The sequence below is a fragment of the Oryzias latipes genome, chromosome 18, assembly GCF_053564925.1.
Source record: "Oryzias latipes strain Hd-rR chromosome 18, Olatipes_Hd-rR_3.1".
NCBI classification, from domain to species: domain Eukaryota; kingdom Metazoa; phylum Chordata; class Actinopteri; order Beloniformes; family Adrianichthyidae; genus Oryzias; species Oryzias latipes.
The window spans coordinates 4,446,235-4,465,292 of record NC_136254.1 but is presented as its reverse complement, the minus strand read 5'-3'; the positions used below and the strand labels follow the sequence as shown (position 1 = coordinate 4,465,292).

The following is a 19,058-nucleotide window of genomic DNA, read 5'->3' as shown; positions in this document are numbered from 1 at the left end:
GTTGATCCGCTCAAAAGGTCATTGGAGGTGACCCCATCCGGATTGACATTTATACCTCCTACTGCCTTAGAGGAAAAAAGCATCATCAAGGACTTTTCACATCCCCTCTCTGATCTGTTTGGCCGGAATTGGATCCTCCACCAGTTCCTCACACTGGATGTTGCCATGATGAGTCCACTGCAAAAATGTATTTATCATTCCAACTGCTGTTTTTAAGACAGTTTTTGATGTTCTGTTTGTCTTACACAATTAAAGTTGTTGTGTTGGGATTTTTCCGAGTGCCATTTGTAGAAATGATCAACTCACCAGAGAAGAAAGGAGTGTCTGGAATGTGAGCTGATTTAATTATGAAAGAAAGAACTTCCTGTGACTACAGCAGAAAATAACAGAATATATTGACAACTACTATCCTTGGGACCTGTAGGTATTTCACTCCCCATGTAACCAGGGTGACCCCATTCTGAATAAAGGTGTGAGGAGGGGGCAGACACCCTCAGAGCTGTTTGGAGCAGAGGTGCTGAAGGGTTGTCTGTTCCCAGCTCTCCTCACCAGAAATCGTACTCGGCTCTTGGTGTCTGTTTTCTTTTCTAATACTGTCTTGTGTTTTCAGAAATAACTTTGACAACATCCTGATCCAACCCAGTTACCCAGCCTCCTGTTGGAGTTACCACACTCTAGGACAGGGATCCCCAAATCCAGGCCTGGAGGGCCGGTGTCCTACATGTTTTCCAACCAAGCTGCCATTGAAGATCCTTATTGGCTAAACACACCTGATCCAGGTAATCAGCAGCAGATAAGGCAGGAAAACCAGCAGGAGGCCGGCCCTCCAGGCCTGGAGTTGGACACCCCTGCTCTATGACAATGAATCACTTTTTTTCTTTCCTTTATTCTGTAAAACTGTAACTTCATTTATTCTGTAAAACCTTTGTTACGCCCCCAATCCCCCCGTGTAGCGGCCCAGAGAGGACGCTACACAAAAACCTTTATTAGATTTGTGAAAATGTGAAATAAGATGATTTTATCACATTTCACGCACTGACACCACCTCAGACCAGGTGTAGAGATTTGTTTTCTGAAATAAAGGATTCATAAATCAGAAACTGTGTTTAGTGTAATCTTTACTGTCTAAATCCTAATTTAATCCAGGTTTGAGCAGTCCAGGTCCTGTGGTTTCTGAACAGGACCCGGTTCTATGTGGTCTTAGTGTGAAAAATGCAGTGGAATGTTCCTTTAGTGTCCTCACCAATCAGAAGCCAACTTCAGCGTCGTACCAAGATGCACATTGTGGCATTGCCCGCATGAATTTTCAGAGCATCCTAAGTTAAATGTTGAGATGACAGCCCCTAAACCTACTACTATGATGGAATCAACCTGGATGAATGAGAGTCTTCAGAGACAGAAGATAAATGTTGTTGTTGGCACGGATTAGCCTAATCCTAACCTTTCTTCTGGGTCTGTTCAACCAGGAATAAAGCTCTGGCCAACATATTTAGAAACTCATGAGCTGATAATAATCCTACCAATAATGAAGCTAAAAGGACTCAGACTGACTGACAGATGTTTCTGCTCTAAACATGAACTCTGTCATTTCTGGAGTTCCAGGAAAACTGCCTCAGTTCTTCCCTCATATTATTCCCACTTTTCTTCATCACATTTCACTCAAACTCTGGAATGAAGACAAAAGAATCAGGAGGTTTTTATTGTCACATGATCAGAAACCACTTTTCTCTGAAGAACAGAGACATGAAAACACAAATCTTCAATCCAAAGTTGTCAAATGAAGCAGAAAGAAAACAAAGTTGTAAATGTTCTTCTTTCCACAAACACAATCTTCTCCTTCAGCTTCTTCTTTTGTCGTTTCTGTGGAGAACAAACCAGAGAAAGTCTGGGATTGTGACCTCACTGATTCCATTTGTGCTGCAGCTTCCTTCAGTTCCCATGACAACAACACAAAAACATGTGTGTGAAATTTGAATTCAAAGAAACCAAAAGAAAACAGATTTGACTCCCAAAAGTTTGACATTCATGTTCCAAAATGTCTCCAATCCACATTCTAGAGATTTTCATTTCTCTCTATTTCTGACTACAAACATTTCTCCACAGAATCTGAACAGTTCAAACGTTTAGTTCTAAATGATCCAAAGCAGAGAAATCACTGAAAACAAACATTTCACTTCTTTCAGGAACTATTTCACTTTACACAACTCTGCCGTGTCTCCAACCCAACCCACCCACAGTCCAGCATGGAGCGGCTGAGTGAAAGTGGTCTGGACTCTGTGGAGGAGAGTCCTGCTTTCAGAGACGCTGTAGAAGGACAGAACACCTGCTCTGTGATCCAGGTACACTCCTACTCTGGAGGAAACAGGAGCTGAGATGGAGGTTTCTATGCTGTTGTGGACAAATAAGAACCTGAATGGAGAACAAACTAATGTCCAAGATTTATCATTAGAACCAAATACACTTTCTCTTCCAGATCTGCTGATGTTCTTGTATGCGACTGCTACATAAACTTAGTTTCCTCTCCACTCCACCTCCCAGTAACAACGTCCAGTCAGACTCTCTCTACTCAGAACCTGATAATAATCAGTAAATCTGTCTGGATGATCAGAATCAGACTGAGGTTTTTTCATAAATTTCACCTTTCTGTTCTCCTCTGACAGTAACAGATTTCTGTATGCTGTGTTTGGATCCAGTGTGATTTGACATGAATATCTGAGGAAGTCAGCTCTGCTCTTTGGTCCTGGTTCTGACAGTAAAACGTCCACATGAGAGACTGTCAGTGAGATGTTTGTCCATTCCTCTCTCAGAATGTCCTGCAGTTTGTCTCTGAGCTCTGACACAGCTGCTGTCACATCCTCAAAGTATGTCAGAGGACGGACATGGATGCTGGCTGAGGGGGCGGACTCACTGAGTGGTGGCAGTGAGGGGTAGTTGAGCAGAAAGTGGCTGTGATCCTCTGTGAGCCAGAGCTGCTTCAGCTCAGCGTCTCTCCTCTTCAGCTCAGCCATGTCCTGCTCCAGCTCCTCCTGAAGACCTTTGACTCGCCTCACTTCAGTTTGCTGCTGGGATCTGATCTGCTGCTCCACATCACGGCTTCTTTTCTGGAGGAGACGGATCATCTCAGTGAAGATCTTCTCACTGTCCTCCACGCTTTGATCAGCAGAGTGATTGATGGCCTCCACCTCCTGTTGAAGCAGCTTCACCTCTTTCTCTCTGTCCTGGATTCTCTGCTGGATTTGTTGCTGACTCTCCTCCAGCTCTCTCTGCTTCTCAGTCCTTTCTGCTGCAGCTGAGACTGTGTCGTGGCCTCTATGTTCATCCACAGAGCAGAGATAACAGATGCTCTTCTGATCAGTGCGACAGAACATCTTCATCACCTCATCATGACGGGAGCAGATGTTCTCCTGCAGGTTCTTGGAGGGTTCCACCAGCTTGTGTTTCTCCAATGCAGCTGCTTTCAAATGAGGCTGAAGGTGTTCCTCACAGTAAGAGGCCGGACAGCTCAAGCAGGACTTGATGGCTTTCAGTTTTCTTCCAATGCAGACGTCACAGACCACATCTTCAGGTCCAGCATAGCAGAGACCAGCAGGAGCAGCTTGGAGTCCGGTCTTCTTCAGCTGCTCCACTAAAGCTGCTAACATGACATTTTTCACCAGAACAGGCCTCGGTGTGAAGGTCTTCCTGCACTGAGGACAGCTGTGGACTTTCTCCTCTGCATCCCACAATCCTTGGAGACACTTCATGCAGTAGCTGTGTCCACAGGGAATAGTCACCGGATCCTTCAGCGGATCCAGACAGATGGAACAGCTGAAGCTTTCTTCATCCAGATCCTTCCTGCTCATTTTGCTGCAGAGTTCCAGTTGAAGAAGCTGCAGTTCTTTCTGCACTGAAGGTTTCCTCACAACTTGTTTCCCTTCAAGACTTTCAAAGGTTTTGTCATCAGGAGGAGGGATTTCAGGATCAGAGTCCAGGACAGTCTGGGATTTCACAGAAGATTTACTGCAACTGAGTAACATTTATTGGTTTTACTGTCAGTCAAAGATCATGAAAGAGACAAAGTCCAGAGTTCTTCATGGTTATCAACAAATATTGTGTTTTAGCAACAACAGTTAGAAGTTCTTTAGAATGAATTTAAGACAGACTCTGGAACTATGAAGGGATATTTCTGCTACTAAAATGAGAAAAAAAGACAGAAAATCCCATCAGATTTCAGGAAGGAAGTGCTAAAAATCTAGATTTGTACTTAAACTTGATAGAATTTTTATTGGATCCTGAAACAATGAAGTCCTGTTTCTACTCAGCTTAACAACAGCAGGAAGTAGGAAAAAGGATGACGGTTCACCACAGTAGACTTAAAGCTGTACTGATAGAAAATGTCATTTTAGACTTGATGACATTTTTCATCAGAGAACATTTGCTGCATCAGGATGATCCTATGTTGAACAGAGTTTTATTTTGAAAGGAACACATATCATCCTCTGTTAAATTTAAAAATCAACGTTATAGTTAGAAAAAAAATGCTGTTTTCTCTTTACATTTCAATGTTTTCTCCATTCAAACTACATATAATGCAGTGGTTTCCAAACAGTGGGGCGCGCCCCTAGCGGGGACGCGGAGGTATTGCAGGGCGGGGGGTGGAGTTTAGAAACAAAGGATTTGTACGTTTGTGTCAGTGTGGGGGGGGCTCGAAAATATTCTAATCTTCAGAAAGGGGGGTCCTCCAGAAAAAGTTTGGGAACCACTGATATAATGGATCCAAATCCTAATTGTAACATCAACATAAATATAAATCAGTCTGGTGTTTTTCTGCTTTGCTGCTCCTACTGGGTTTGGTCAGAGACAAACAAAACAGAATGGCTCCTTTAGTGTTGAAGGTTGCAGATTCCTAATCTAACCGTTGACCGTAGAGACACCTGGACAGCTTGGCCCGTCCCCCCTGGCGCTCCAAACAGGAAGTACCTGCTGGCTCCAGAAGCATAAATCCCACAGACTTCTATTGAGAAATAATGTACTCCAGGAATGTCCTAATTCAGACTCCAGGTGAACATTTTAAATTAAATCAAAGCAAAACCAGCCTGAAAACAGAAAGTTCTGGATTATTGTCATTATATATCGTTGACATTAAAGGGCCGATGTCATGCTAAATCTATCTTTTGAGCTTTTAAGTGTACTATAATGTTCAGTTTCTGTGGCTGAAACGCAGACACACAGCCGAGGCCGTCTTTAGGATGACGTCATGAAATGGGCGGGGCCCACACGGAGCAAAAGGCGGAGCCTCAGAGATGGATCGTCTTACTTCCTGGTTGGAAAAGAGTTCAGGAAAATAACTCGAATTTCATTTAAAAAATGGTTCTTCTGTGTTCCAAAGGTAACAGGCCTGTATGATCCCATGTATGGATATGGTTCACTGTAAAAGGCTGCAGAATAACATGGTATAGGCCTTTTAAAGCTGCAGCTCTCATGAGGGAGGGGGGATTCAGCACAACCTCTGACAGGTCACAGTTTGTGGTGTAACACCGGCTCTGTGACGCTACAGAGACGCTGCTGAAACACACCTGAAGAGAACTGTCAGCTGCTACAAAAAGGACAACAAGACGTGTTGTTCTTTCCACAGCTTCATGTTTGAAACACTCTGAATTTTAGGAGTTGGAAATATGTTTGCTTGATTGATGATGAGTCAGATTGCTGCTGAAGAAACTAAACTAAAGCCACAATTTTCATTCATAAAAGTCACTTACTGGGACAGAATCATGACAACAGGAAGCCAAAACAACAGCAATCAGAAAGACCTTGGGGAAAAGAAATAAGCGACCCTGGGAGCATTTCGGGGCAGGCAACTCTAGCAGGCTTTACTTCGGTTACCCCCCATTTTACAAATTTTACAAACCTGCAGGCCCTTTCACCAGATGGGAGGGGGTACTCGGTTTTCTAGACTAACCATTCAGAACCAACTCCACCCCTTCGACTGGAATGACAGACGACCGCTGCAGGTGACTCCACCCACACCAAGACACCGCCGTGAACGTTTGCAGTACAGACCATGTGATAGAGTGGAAATAGGGCTGACTTTCTTTTACAGTACAGTTTCATTGTACTTAAGGGGTAAGTACCAAGTAATATTCGAGTGAACATACCCAGTATTAAGTAATGAAAGTACCATGTACTTGAGTGGAAATAGGGCTGACTTTCTTTTACAGTACAGTTTCATTGTACTTAAGGGGTAAGTACCAAGTAATATTCAAGTGAACATACCCAGTATTAAGTAATGAAAGTACCATGTACTTGAGTGGAAATAGGGCTGACTTTCTTTTACAGTCCAGTTTCAGTGTACTTAAGGGGTAGTTTCTATGGTAAATTCATGGTAAAAACTATGAAACATGCAGCAGGTGCAGACCTAAAGGTCAAGGTACTTTATTTGTACTTACCTTGTTCTTACCAAGGTTATTATAGTTAACGAAAACGAACGAAAAAACTAAAACTAGAACTGAAAAAACATTTTCGTTAACCGAAATAAAAATAAAAACGAGAGTTTTAAAAAAAACGAAAACTAACTAAAACTGTTTGTTGTGTGTATAAAACTAACTGAAACTAACTAATATTAACCCCAAAAAATACTTCGTTTTCGTCTTTGTTAATACATAAGTCTTTTGGGTTGAAATAAAGTCTATTTACTTCACCCTGCTAGTTTTACTGTGTATCTGAACTAGAGGGCTGCATTGGGATTGGGTCCCGTGGGACCCAACCCAAATCTCGCGGGATTGGGCGGTTTGAATTGTGCTGCGGGCGGCAGAAAAAAACCCCGCGGGATCAGTGCTGCCATGAATATCTCATGAATATATATTAGCGGACGACGTTAGGCTGAGCGGCTGTTGGATTCTTATGTACTGAAGCTCCGTGAAGGCACCAGGTAGAGACGCCCAATGGCCTCTGTCATCTAACCTGTTGTTGGGGGTGCGCAACGCCCCGCCTCTTACTAAGAGCGCGCTTCAGGCCGTCTGTCTGCGCGCGCACACACGCACACTTTTAACCGAACGGGATTTGTGAAAATATATTTAATAATTAAGTTGCACATTACACAAAAGAGGAATGCATGAAAAGATGAGGCTGGAGGAGGGACATGAATCTCTGTAATAATATCAATAACAATACGTGTTTTTTTCCTGCGGGACGGGAGACGATACAAAATCAATGCATATCTATTACTGTGCGGGACTAAATTCTATGAGTTTTGCGGATGCGGGCGGGAGTGGACATACATATTGCGGGTGCGGGCGGGAGTGTAACGCATACGTTGCGGGAGCGGGCGGGATTGGTCAAAAATTCAGCGGACGCGGGCGGGAGCGGGATGAAGAAAATAGTCCCGCGCAGGGCTTTAATCTGAACCTTACGGCATCACGTTGTCTGTGACGTCACATGATGTCTGTCGGACACTGCCGGCCAGCGTTTTCATAGACATTTACATGAGCGTGATGGCTGCAGTAAAAGTTGGGAGAAAGCGGGAGAGTCCTATTTGGGACTTTTTTGAATATAACAGCGTCGAAAACTAAAGTAAGTGCCTTGTAGTCGAAGCAGGAGACAAAATTTGTGGAACGCTCCTCAAAGGGAAAAACCCTACGAATCTAAAAGTACATTTAAAAAGCGCACACAACAACGCAAATCAACAGTACCTAGACAGGCTAGCCTGTCGCCCGCCCTCCCCCGAAAAAGAAGCGAGAGCAGATAACGTAATGCTGTTATCGGCTGTTGTATTTTAATTTAAGGATGGTTGTCCTTGTGTCCTCTGAATAATAAGTGTTTCAAAATGTATCTTTGATTGCGTTTTTATCATACAATACTTATTCTGGTGATTTTGAATCATGCACCTGACAAATATCCTAATTTACAAAAAAAAAAAAAAAGAAAAAACTAAAACTAACACTAAAACTAATAAAAACTAAACTAAAACGAAGCAATTTCAAAAAATAAAAACTAATAAAAACTAGTAAAGCAGCCTCTAAAAACTAATTAAAACTAAATAAATTTAAAAACAAAAATTCAAAACGAAATAAAAACTAAAACTAATAAAAAATCCGAAACTATTATAACCTTGGTTCTTACATGTGGTAAGTACCATAAAAGACAAAGTTGCACAACATGTAAATACCCAGTAAGAATATTATAAATACCCAGTATGTACCACATAGGTATGAACCAAATAGTACCACGTAAATACACAGTAAGTACCATATAAGTACAGATTAGACACAGAAGTACCATTTAAGTACCCAGTAAAGTCCCATAGAAAGTACCATGTAAGTACCCAGTAAATTCCATAAAAAGTACCCTGAAAGTAAGTAATTACACAATAAGTACCATGTAAATATCACTTAAGTAAACTGTAAGTACTGTACTGTAAAAGAAAGCGTTACCGAACTAAGTTTACAACAGCAAAACACAACAAAACCTTTGTGTTACAGCAGAGCAGACACACGAATCACAACTAATGTTAAAAGTTAAGGCAGAGCAAACGTTTAAGAAGAAAATCTTAAAAATGATGTTATTTGCAATATTTGGGCCTACTTCAGTTTTAGTCATAGACCAAAACAAAGTTTTCATCAACCTTGTTGTTGTAGGGCAGGTAGCATTAGAATTTAGAAAACATGCATCTAGCTGTGAGGACAAACCCTTTTCTTTTCTCCTCTTCTCTTCTTCTTTTCTTTTCTTTCTAAATTGGGCACCAGCTTTGACCTTTTTTGGTCGATATTTCAGATGTTTTTGGCATTTAGCATAAATGTCCTCCGAAGGCATCAAGTCCATCGACTAAACCAACTGTCACCTTAGTGACAACATTGTTTTGTGTTCCCAGTTTTTATTTGAGGATTTCACACAAAAATAACCAAAAAAAGCATGATTTTTATACCTTCATTAAAATGTAGGTTATAGAAAAGTTTTATAAAGTAGATTCCACCCCCCCTTGTCCCCACCTGGCCACTTCATTTGGAGTTGAACTGATTCCCCGCAGCCCCCCCCCCCCCCCCCCCCTCCTTCTTCACACATTTCCAGCAGGAGATGTGCAGCTGCTCCTAGGGGCGCCAATTCGCTACACTGCGGCGCTGTCGCAGTTTTTTAGTTTTATATTTTCATCAAGCACTGAGCCGCGGCCGTCCCCCCCCCCCCCCCCTAGATGATTCCGCAAGGATTTGGCGCCCCCTCCCTTCTCCTTCTCACACACATTTGCATCTACTTCTCAAAGACGGGAGAGAGCGCAGCTGCGGGGTGGGGGGCACCGGCAGGTTTCAGGCTGTTACAAACTCTGTGACATAAGTAAACCAATAGTGGTGCATAAAGTATTTTACAAGGGCTGAGCCGCCGGCGCCGCCCCCCTTCATTTTTGCGCCCCGGGCCACCGCCCGTATAGCCCGTGCCTAAAACTGCTACTGAATGAATCCATAGATCACAAGGGAGGATGCTGGAAAACCAACTCTGACAAGACAAGAAGACGCAGCAGCAGCTGAGTTTCTGCAGAAAAGGAGGTTGCCTGTGTTGGATGATGGACTGGAGGCTGAGCGCAGCAACTTCCAGCAGAAGACATTGAAAAGCTGTCCATGCTCCCCCCTTTTACTGGGAGGCAGCAACGGGCGAGTTACGCCACACTTTTGGACTGTAGGACTTAAACTTGGCCTGAGGCGTCTGCTTTCATTGTTCTTTGGAGCCGCACAGCAACGAGACGGACTCTGACGATGAGGAAAGGGAAGCTGGCAGGTTTGAAATTTAGCCCAGCTGTTCATTTCATACGGAGCCGTGTCCTGAATTAAAAAATTAAAATATATCTTGATCCCACAGATTAATATCTGGTTCCCACAAATTAATATCTTGTTTGCACGAAATACTATTCCGTTCCCACAAAATAATATTGCGTTTCCTCAAAATGATAACTCGTGCGAACGGAATAATTATTCACGTCATAGGTCATTCATAAACATGGATAAGCTCTCCGTCCGGCCGCAAAAGCCGCTTTCAGCTGTAATTTCTGTCTCTCTGTGACCCGGATTTGTTCAAGAAAGGAAATAGAACAACAAGAATGATCAATTTATTATTGTCTCAATGAATATAAGACAAATATAAGATTTATGATTCCTAAGCTTGCTGCTTTGCCATATGATTCATCGGACACAGAGCTATTACTAGCTTAGCTGCAGAGATCTTTGCTTGTCCTGCCGGCATTCAATCCATGTAACACTCTTGTGAGTTCAGAGAAAGTCATGTATTTTTTCTTCAGAGTCAAACCATATCAGCCTTCAACACAAAGTATTCTATAGCAGTTTATTTAGAAAAAAGATTTACAGCACACTTGTTTTATCCAAAAATACTTCCATTATTAAAAATTAATATGAAAACCCAAAAACCCAGCCAAAACAACATGAGATTTTCAACCATTGAAAAATACTTTATAAACTAAAATGTAAGACATCAAAATAAATAGAAACATTCAAAAACTGAGATTTAATTTCCAAGATGAAATAATGTCCTATTTTACAGGGTCTTCCACGTCGTGGCCCCTCTATGCTGACGGTCAGTCTGACACAATACCGGATTTTCGGTTGACCCGCAGGACCATCGAGCATCTGGTGGAGCAGCTTCGGGTTCCTCACACGTTGTCCACAGGATGGCAGACAGCATCCTCCAGCTGATGCACAGGGTCATCATGCTTCCCAGTAGTAATGAACTGCCGTTAGTCGCCTCTGGTTTTTAGCAGCTCGCTGGGTCTGCTGCCTTCCAAAAGCTCATGGGGAGCATTGATGGCTGCCACAAAAAAAAAATCAAGGCCCCAAAAGAAAATGCAGCTTCTTACTTTAACAGGAAGTTTTTTAATTCCATTCAGATGCAGGCTTTTTGTGACTCGAATGCCAAATTTTTAGACATTTTTGTAGGATATCCTGGATCAGTCCATGATTCACGGGTTCTGCACAACAGCCCAATTTACACAAATAAAACATACCCACCTGAAGGACACATGGTGGGTGATGGTGGGTATCCCTGCATTGCTCCTCCCATCCAGCTGCTGACACCCAACAGCAGTGCTTCTCAAATAGTGGGGCGCGCGATGCGATGCCAGGGGGGGGCACGCAGTAGTGACGGTTTTAGGCACAGGTAATACGGGCAATTGTCCAGAGCGCAAATTTCTCCACTTGGAAAAAACTCTGTGCCAATATTGATTTCCTATTATCTGTTCTATCACAGTTTACAGCCTGAAACCTGTGAACTGCCGTCCCTGCAGCCCCGCGCTCCCGTCTCGTGTCACACGCGGCTGCAAAGGGAGGGGTGGTGTGGGCTCAGTCTGTCAGGTGGAACGGGGCACGCGGAGCACTGCCTGGATTACGCAACACCAGGATGATTGCATGCCTTTAAATGACTCCGCTCATGCTAATAATGTCATTCTTTATGAACTAATTCGGACACAGGGATGGATGTAGGGCTGAAACGATTCCTCGAGTTACTCGATTACAAAAATTCCTCGAGGCAAAAACTCTGCCTCGAAGCCTCGATAAATTCCTGTGACGCGCACTATCAGCGCGGCGCAGGGATTTGATTGCGTCACACTGACTTTATTCACACTGACCTTTTGAATTTAGTTGGCGCGATGGCGGAGAATAGGTCTAAAAATAAACGGCAGAAATTGTCTAAAGTGTGGGATCATTACACACTCAAAGACGAGAACAAGGTGCAGTGTCTCTACTGCAAAATAGAGCTGGCATACCACAACAGCACATCTTCCATGCTTCAGCATCTGAACAGAAGACATCCACTCTATGCTGTTTCACCAAGCATCGCGGAAACAAGGTAAGTTGACGTAGTCTAAGCCTATTGATGTTTGCTGATTTTAATCCCATACTGCATATGTAGCGATGTTGTGATGCGGTTTGACTAGATATGATGTTTAACTTTGATGACGTTTTAAAGTAGTAAACATAACTATCGCATTCAATTGCAAGAGAGTAACCTAAAAAAAGAACCCCTTCACACACACACAAACACACGCACCCACGCACACACACACACACACGTCAGACCAATTGCATCACATATGCTTAAACTTTTATGTAGCCACGCAACAATAATTTCAGCATGCATTCACTGTATACACCGGGACGTGATGGAGGAACAAATATGGTATTGCAGTCTTTGCGAGACCTTGTTTGTATGTCACATCTGCCAAATAGTTACAGACAACAACAAAAAATGTAACTCCCCAGCCTCTTTGTTTTTAATAAAGACTCAGAGTACTCATTTTTCAGTTAAGACGCACGGAACAAAAAGTGCGTCAGCATTTACTGCGTGTTCAACAGCAAGTCACGTTACAGCTCTTCTTCAGCGTTAAACTACCAGAATAGATTATGCTTAGAGCTCCACCTAGTAGTTATATTATAACATTTTAAAGGAGAAATTCATGTATGAGATGGCTTTATAACTCACTTGCATACTATAACTTATAGTATATGTAATATGTATAACTTATAACAGCTTTAACTGAAATAGTTAAAGCTTAATGTAACTATTAAGTTTAATGTAACTCTGTTAAGTGTATTTTTCCAACACGGCCTGCTTCTCCAAATCGACTCGTACTTTTGGGGAGAACATAATAATCAGCCTAATGGTAAATGCTGCAGGTGTAGAAGTCTACATAAAACAGATATTTACTTTGATATCGGGGTTAGAATACAGCATGAAAGCTGTTGTGCATATTCATAAATTAAATGGCTTTTCCTCTTTTTCTCCCTCTCAGCTCTTCACAACAGAGTATGGACAGCTTTGTTCGCCCAGCTCAGTCATGCACTGTTCAAGAGGCCGCCATTTTTACAGAGAGCATTTTGAACATGCTTGTGACCGATATGAGGCCACTGTCCATGGTGGAGGACAAGGGATTTAGAGACATGATCTCAACTTTCAATTCTAAATACAGCCTGCCATCAAGAACATATTTCACACAACTGATGGAGAAGAAACACCGAGACATTACAGATAAATTGAAAGCTGTCCTAAAGCAAACAGAGTGTTTCCCTGACAACTGACATTTGGACCAGTGTGGCAACAGAGGCCTACCTGGGGTTGACATGCCACTTCTTGGGGGAAGTTTGGGAGATGAAGTCCCTCTCCCTAACCACAATGCCCCTATAAGAGAGACACACTGCAGCCAACATTGCAGACTGGCTAGAGGAGACAACTGCCCAATTTGAGATTCCACTTGAAAAGGTAAAGGCAGTTGTCCATGACAATGGGGCCAATGTGGTGGCAGCAGCAACAATTCTTAGAGAGGCATGGGTGGGCTTCTGTGAGATGTGCAGGGCATACTTTAAATTTAGTTGTGCAGAGCAATTGCTAGTTGTGTGGGTTCTGCTAGGTGCCTAGTGGAACACTTCAAAAAGAGTGAACTGGCCTGCACTAAGCTCAAAGAAAAACAACAGCAGATGGGAAAGCCACCACACATGTTGATACAGGATGTCAGTACCCGGTGGAACAGTATGTATCACATGTTATCAAGACTCCTGGAACAGCGATGGCCTGTGACTGCAGTCCGATCCAGCAGTCAATCCGAGAGGTAAACACCACTACCTGGATCTAAAGCCAGAGCAGTGGCACATCAGTGAGGAGTTGACACAGGTCCTTGGGCCATTTGAAGGAGCTCCAGAATTTTTTAGTGGAGAAAAGTATGTCACCCTCTCTGCCCTTCCACAGCTGGTCCAAAACCTTAAAAAGTCCACACTGACTGCAGAACCTAAAACTGCACCAGTGAAGGCATTTCAGGATTCTGCTGTAGAGCAGATTACAGAGAGATGGGAAGGGCTGTATCAATTTCTACCTGAATCTGGTGCTCCCAACCCTGTCCTTCTGGCTGCTGCTTTGGACCCCAGGTTTAGAAAACTGAAGTTCTTGCCTGCTGAAGAGGTGTTAAAGGTCCAAACTAGTATTCAATCAATGGCACCAGCTGCCAGAAAATACTCAAAACATCAGAAAAGTATCCTGGGATCAGAGGAGGAGGATGAAAGAGAGGATCATGATGAGGACGAGCAGATGAACAGAGCGGTGCAGAGGGAGGTCTTGGAGTATTTTGGTGAACAGCCTATTTCCAAGAAGGAGAATCCACTGCCATGGTGGAGAATAAATGAGGCAAGATATCCAACCTTGGCACAGCTGGCAAAGTCTTTCTTGGGGATCCCAGCAACATCAACACCCTCAGAGCGCCTGTTCTCTGCTGCTGGGAACATTGCCTCACAACGCAGGGCAAGCCTAAGTGCTGAGCAACTGGATATGTTGACGTTTCTCCATTGCAACTAAAAGCTGTTGTAGAATCAATCTGAAATCTTTCTCTCACACACATACATTTTGTTCTCAGGTTAACTAAACTTGCAGAAGGTGCAAACAACAACAACAACAACAACAACAACAACAACAACAACAACAACAACAACAACAACAACAACAACAACAACAACAACAACAACAACAACAACAACAACAACAACAACAACAACAACAACAACAACAACAACAACAACAACAACAACAACAACAACAACAACAACAACAACAACAACAACAACAACAACAACAACAACAACAACAACAACAACAACAACAACAACAACAACAACAACAACAACAACAACAACAACAACAACAACAACAACAACAACAACAACAACAACAACAACAACAACAACAACAACAACAACAACAACAACAACAACAACAACAACAACAACAACAACAACAACAACAACAACAACAACAACAACAACAACAACAACAACAACAACAACAACAACAACAACAACAACAACAACAACAACAACAACAACAACAACAACAACAACAACAACAACAACAACAACAACAACAACAACAACAACAACAACAACAACAACAACAACAACAACAACAACAACAACAACAACAACAACAACAACAACAACAACAACAACAACAACAACAACAACAACAACAACAACAACAACAACAACAACAACAACAACAACAACAACAACAACAACAACAACAACAACAACAACAACAACAACAACAACAACAACAACAACAACAACAACAACAACAACAACAACAACAACAACAACAACAACAACAACAACAACAACAACAACAACAACAACAACAACAACAACAACAACAACAACAACAACAACAACAACAACAACAACAACTTTTATGTTGATTGGATCAATATGTAAAGAAATTACAAATGTGCTTACACAGAGGATCCAGTGCCCAGGAACAGAGACAGGGATAATTATCCACTGCAGACTGGCTGCATTGTCCTGTATAAAAACAACAAAACATTGTTAAAATATCCAATTCAGTAATTGACCTTGAGACAACTGTTGAGGATCTAATAGAGTACATAACACAAGGGTTGTACATTAAAACACTAATATTTTTTATGAATAATAATCACAGCGTATTCTCTATGCCTACCATCCCATCAACATCCCATTCTAAACCCAAACTCCAAAAGTTAGAACGAGTCAAAATCGTGTTGTCCACCATTGCAATGTGGACTCTTGGACTCTTGCACTTTTCCAGGACCTGGTTCAACTAGTGGAGGAAAAATAGAACTCTTTAAAAGCTATAACCTGTGTAAGTTATAACAAGAATAGAACTTTTAAGCACATTTATAAATTTCTAATTCATCACAGAATTTCCAGAAAATTTTCAAGGGCACTGCAAAACTCTCCATATTTTTTCATATAAGACAAAATAAAAAGAATAATCACAAATGTTAAAAGTGAACTCTGTAAACACACTCAGGACGGGGTTACAATAAAAAGCCTCCATTAGTACATGGCTATTTCTTGGAAAGCTTGCCAACGTGTTGGAGGCGTGTGTGGATGTTAACCGCAGGTGCACTCTACCATTAGTTCCTGTTCCTCAACAAGTTTCTGACCCCAGTATGCAATGTCAGGTAACAAGCCATGGATACTGGTGACATCCTTCTGCTCATTTATGGTGTTTACTAAAAATATCAATGAAATGGAAATTAGATCTTAAATTTCAATTTGTCTGTTCAATATGTAAATGGCAATTACTGACACTCCGGCAGTCCAGCAAGCTCAGGCACAAGCTCAAGTTTCCTTAGAGCGTCTGTTTCGTCTTTGCTGTTGCCTTGATGGAAAACATTTAAAGCAAAATGCTGTGAGGATCCGGTGAGAGGGTGTCCATCCTTGTCAGCTGGCATCTGTGAACATCTCAGCCACGGCATGTTTACAAAAACCTTGCCCTCTGAGACCTGCTGGATGTTCTGTGGAGTTGGATCCAGCAACCTTCCATGGAAAGGTCCAAAAATTCCTGGCTGCCTGCGGTTAGCATGCAATGCCAGTCCCCGCGCTTCATAGTCATAGACTAAAACATTAGGGAAGTGCTTCCATGACAGCAACATATCAACAAAGTCACGTGGACTCTCCGCTCAAAGGTTAAACTTAACTGAGTACACAACTCCACACGGACAAGTGATCACAGCCCATCCACCTGTAAGACAACAGACCAAATATATCATGTTTACATCAGTTGTCCAATGGAACAGGTAAAAAAAATAAAATGGCATTCCTACAATGTAGAGAAACTTATTACCATCATAACTGAAAGTAGTAAAGGAAAATTTGATGATCAAATAAGCTTTTCTTCAACATACCAGAGGCATCCCAAACCTTCTCAAACACCTTGTTGTAGTTGGACCTATTAGACATCTTCTCCCACAGTTTAAGGACAAAATCCATTTTGGAGCCTTTGCTGTCTACACTAAAATGTTTTCAAAGTGCCCTCACTTCCTGCACCTGTGTTGAAAAGACAGTAATTATTGTTAAGAATCTGCTAAATACATCATGATAATTTTTGGTCAGCAGGTGGATTTTGCACATATTAATTTACCTCTAAGTTAAGAAGTTCATCAGATAGACGCTCCTCGTTAATCAGGTCATATTCCTCTTTGTTACATTCCTTGGCTATTTTGATTTTTTTCATATTCAGGACTGAACTAGACTGGTGTGTGGGCCAATCCATGGTGACCAGTGATGATAGCTTGGGGGCAGAATGAAAGGGTTCGTCCTACTAACTTTGGGATCAAATGGGATGAGTATTAGTGATTATTTCTCTATTTGTAGCACCAACAATGCAGAAAACATGACACTTGTTGTGTATTTACACTGTTGTGTATTTAAACTTCTTACCTGGGATCAAACTACGTCTTACCATCTCTCTGGCCACAGCATCCCAAAAGTCCACTATGTCAACATTACCATCATCATAATCATCCGGGTGGCTTTGGATTTCCCTCACTGTTAAACAGTATTATTTTTTATTATATTAGTATATTATATCATTAACTTAGAGATGAGCATGTTTTAAATGATCATGCATAAGGGAATATAAAAGCTTAATTAACTCACCTGGCAAACTGAAGACACCTTTTTTGTGAAGATCCATTCCAACGACAGCTGGACTGTATCCACATGATACGCACGCCAACGTGTATTCATCTTTTGTGAGTGCCTCAAAGTGAAGATAGGCATGAAGTACCCTCTCCTTGCTGGGAAAGGACACCCTCTCTGTGGTCTCGATGATTTCTATAACTTTACCGACAGCCGTGTGTGTCTGAAATAAATTTACATGACAGGGGTGATATGATTCTATTTCATATTAAACAGTTTTATTCAATTAACATTTTTCATGCATGCAAATAATCAGAATATATTTTCACCTGTAAAGCATTTCTTATCATGAGGCACAGATGCAAAGACAAGATTACGTCATCAGTTGTGGGTGCCATCCTCCCACTGCTGGTATTGATATATCATACCACACCTGAGACATTACTTTCTGTATGTTGATACACCTAAAACAGAAACAATACACTATTGTTATTGGTTACATGCTATTTCAAATTAATTAAGACTCATGTACTGAAACACACCCAAGATGACAAGGTGATGGATGGACCTGTAACAGTACTTACCTTCAACTACACCTGTGCTTGTCAGGATCCTGGCTTTTGAGGTTATGATTTGGGTATTCACACTCGACGCATTTACTTTCTGCTGGGATTAGGCATTTTGGAAAGCTGTCCTGTGTTCTCCCATCTCTAGACTGTTCAATGAGAGCCTTGGGTAGTTCTGCTGGAAGCTTTCTGTATGTCAAAAGGTAGTTGAGCATTTTTAAAATGGACTTGTCATTTGGTGGATAACTGAATGTGCTGCTGCTTGAATCTTTGCTGGAATCCTGATATTGGTCAGGTAACTCTGCCTCAGTACTTTTCACCTTCTGAAACAACTCCCCATTTGTGACAGAGGTGCCTTTTTGCAATGGCTTTATGATTGCAGGACTGCCTTGCTTTAGAGCATAAACAATGCCAGCTGTTTTGTTTTGTCATATGCAACAATCACCCCAATCTACCATAATATGGGATTTTTGGGTCAAAGACAGAGATATGAATTTTTGATGGTGGACCACCCACAGTCAGCTGCACCGAAAGGGGCACACCCTCAGCATCTGCCTTTTTGTTTTTTTTACAGTGCAACAGACTGGCCTTCCACTCTTCCCAAACCACTTCTGCTCTACCATGCTTTCCAATGTCTCCTCAGATAGAGGGACATGTTGGTTGTCAACTCGTGCGCAGTACTGTAAAGATCTGACATGGTGGCACTCACAGGATAGCATTCTGTGGGCAAAGTCCCTATTGAGCTGGCACTGGTCAACCTCACACACAATTTTATGACTCACCCCCCAGGATTTCTTCACATGTACAGGCTTTGATAGACCACAGAATGATTTCTCAACAGCCAACACCATTTTTTACATCCACACATTGACTGGGTAAAAATCTTTCTTGGGAAACTGACTCAAAATGCTGTGTGTTTCCTCCTGCAATGCATTGTGAAGTTTCTTTTTTAAATCCAATTTGCAATGAGGACAAGTAATTGTTTGCATCTTACATCTTTCCTTTATTTGTTTTTGCTGCGATGGGGGCTCTGAGGGCTGTGGTGGTGCCAGAAGGTGCTGCGATGGAGTCACTG

At 42.0% G+C, this 19,058-nt stretch overlaps 1 long non-coding RNA gene and 1 pseudogene across 1 annotated transcript; both read right to left on the bottom strand.

The window, feature by feature from the left end:
- Positions 1-2,051: 2,051 nt before the first annotated feature.
- Positions 2,052-3,935, bottom strand: LOC144987331 (tripartite motif-containing protein 16-like; annotated as a pseudogene).
- A 12,994-nt stretch (positions 3,936-16,929) lies between these two features.
- LOC144987333 (uncharacterized) lies at positions 16,930-17,573 on the bottom strand. Its single transcript, XR_013651199.1, has 3 exons — positions 17,436-17,573; positions 17,217-17,324; positions 16,930-17,101 (listed from the first exon to the last, which is right to left on the bottom strand). It is a non-coding gene; the product is annotated as an uncharacterized LOC144987333 (long non-coding RNA).
- Positions 17,574-19,058: the final 1,485 nt, after the last annotated feature.